Consider the following 2,867-nt stretch of genomic DNA (forward strand, 5'->3'; position numbering starts at 1 on the left):
GTGAAACATCTGATCTCCTTAGCAATATTGTTCCTAATCTGGGATTTTTAAGAAAAATAGCTGTAAAATACATCATCATGTGAGATCGAAATTTCTACAGAGAGCCAAGGGAAAACACCTCTGCCTGAAGCCAGGGTTGTTGTTGGCGACGCTAGTAAAACATTACTAGAGGCCAGTCATGTATCCGCAATGTTTACAAGTCGTCGTCTTTCGCACTAGCCTCAGCTATCGCTCATTCAGCTGAGAGGTGGGTTCTAGTTAACGTCCGACATCAGTTCAGCGGTTGCGCGGCCTGGAGAAGTTCGTGGCGCCGCAACAGACTGCCAGCGTACAGCATGGCCATCGCCCAGTGCGAAGTAGCTCTCGCGCTGGCTGCTGTAGTGTACTCCATCCCACTCCGAATTCTACAATGAACCTTGATGAGCCATCAATGATGTACCTGGTGTCGGTAGTCGTGTTCCTCCCTATCCCTCATAGGTGCCAGCAACCGGAGACGCCTTAGTGTTGAACTGGAATGTGGACCCCAAGAGGCATTGTTTCTTGCTGCTCCGTTGAAATCCGGTATTGGCGTCACTTTGTGATATGGTGTTGTCAGAAGACAGCCAGTTCTATCATCAGTTGATGGTGAGCGGCGAGCAGCACAAATTTCAACATGTTAAGGCCATCATGTTGCGTATGTCACTGGCTAGTTCATAGGCTGTTGTGGCGCGTCTTTGACATAGATTCACTACAGTATAGTAATCGTGGAATCAACTGCTATTACTGTGAACGCCATCGATCCCAATGACCAACTTTTGCTCTTGACGAGAACTGGAAAGCTGGTGTATTTAAGCGTGGGGCTACAACAAGGGCTCGGTTCATAATAACCGTATGTGTCCTCATTAGTCCGCCGTTCTCACTTATCAGTGTGTTAACTGCTGGATCAGTTCCTCACAGTGTCCTCTTGTGAAAGAGAGTTATTTTCAACATGTCTTATGAGCTAAATAATATGTTTGTCTCGCCTTCTTTGGTTTTCTGTCGAAGCCTCCTTTCTGCTGAATGTCTAAATTCATTTGGCAGACAGTATCATAATGTGTCGACAACCTGACTCACTCGCGCTATATGGTTTACTTCCTTCTTCCTCTGGCTAAGAACAAAGTGTAGTAGCTGTTCTTATCAGCGTAATACCTGTTACGTCCTGCATCGTAGGACCAGAATATTAAACTCATTTTTGGCCCATGACGGAGTGCTAGGGGCTTGCTCCACCTCTGTTGCGGGTTGGCCCACCATTGCAGTACTCCCGGGATCGGCCCACTTAAAATTACACTCCTGGAAATTGAAATAAGAACACCGTGAATTCATTGTCCCAGGAAGGGGAAACTTTATTGACACATTCCTGGGGTCAAATACATCACATGATCACACTGACAGAACCACAGGCACGTAGACACAGGCAACAGAGCATGCACAATGTCGGCACTAGTACAGTGTATATCCACCTTTCGCAGCAATGCAGGCTGCTATTCTCCCATGGAGACGATCGTAGAGATGCTGGATGTAGTCCTGTGGAACGGCTTGCCATGCCATTTCCACCTGGCGCCTCAGTTGGACCAGCGTTCGTGCTGGACGTGCAGACCGCGTGAGACGACGCTTCATCCAGTCCCAAACATGCTCAATGGGGGACAGATCCGGAGATCTTGCTGGCCAGGGTAGTTGACTTACACCTTCTAGAGCACGTTGGGTGGCACGGGATACATGCGGACGTGCATTGTCCTGTTGGAACAGCAAGTTCCCTTGCCGGTCTAGGAATGGTAGAACGATGGGTTCGATGACGGTTTGGATGTACCGTGCACTATTCAGTGTCCCCTCGACGATCACCAGTGGTGTACGGCCAGTGTAGGAGATCGCTCCCCACACCATGATGCCGGGTGTTGGCCCTGTGTGCCTCAGTCGTATGCAGTCCTGATTGTGGCGCTCACCTGCACGGCGCCAAACACGCATACGACCATCATTGGCACCAAGGCAGAAGCGACTCTCATCGCTGAAGACGACACGTCTCCATTCGTCCCTCCATTCACGCCTGTCGCGACACCACTGGAGGCGGGCTGCACGATGTTGGGGCGTGAGCGGAAGACGGCCTAACGGTGTGCGGGACCGTAGCCCAGCTTCATGGAGACGGTTGCGAATGGTCCTCGCCGATACCCCAGGAGCAACAGTGTCCCTAATTTGCTGGGAAGTGGCGGTGCGGTCCCCTACGGCACTGTGTAGGATCCTACGGTCTTGGCGTGCATCAGTGCGTCGCTGCGGTCCGGTCCCAGGTCGACGGGCACGTGCACCTTCCGCCGACCACTGGCGACAACATCGATGTACTGTGGAGACCTCACGCCCCACGTGTTGAGCAATTCGGCGGTACGTCCACCCGGCCTCCCGCATGCCCACTATACGCCCTCGCTCAAAGTCCGTCAACTGCACATACGGTTCACGTCCACGCTGTCGCGGCATGCTACCAGTGTTAAAGACTGCGATGGAGCTCCGTATGCCACGGCAAACTGGCTGACACTGACGGCGGCGGTGCACAAATGCTGCGCAGCTAGCGCCATTCGACGGCCAACACCGCGGTTCCTGGTGTGTCCGCTGTGCCGTGCGTGTGATCATTGCTTGTACAGCCCTCTCGCAGTGTCCGGAGCAAGTATGGTGGGTCTGACACACCGGTGTCAATGTGTTCTTTTTTCCATTTCCAGGAGTGTAATTCAAAAGCCGACTGGGGCAGTGTGAATGTGTTTCAATAATTTTTTCTAATTTATACCTGTTACTATTCTTTGCCGCAACACTTCACTTTTCATTAAATCAAATCACACTGCATAATACAGGCAGTTTTAAGAGAAATA

At 51.3% G+C, this 2,867-nt stretch overlaps 1 non-coding gene across 1 annotated transcript; it reads left to right on the top strand.

Moving 5' to 3' along the window:
• The first annotated feature begins 1,109 nt into the window (after positions 1 to 1,109).
• Positions 1,110 to 1,299, top strand: LOC126096052 (U2 spliceosomal RNA). The gene has a single exon (XR_007522012.1). It is a non-coding gene; the product is annotated as a U2 spliceosomal RNA (small nuclear RNA).
• Positions 1,300 to 2,867: the final 1,568 nt, after the last annotated feature.

The sequence above is a fragment of the Schistocerca cancellata genome, chromosome 8 (assembly GCF_023864275.1).
Source record: "Schistocerca cancellata isolate TAMUIC-IGC-003103 chromosome 8, iqSchCanc2.1, whole genome shotgun sequence".
Classification (NCBI taxonomy): Eukaryota; Metazoa; Arthropoda; class Insecta; order Orthoptera; family Acrididae; genus Schistocerca; species Schistocerca cancellata.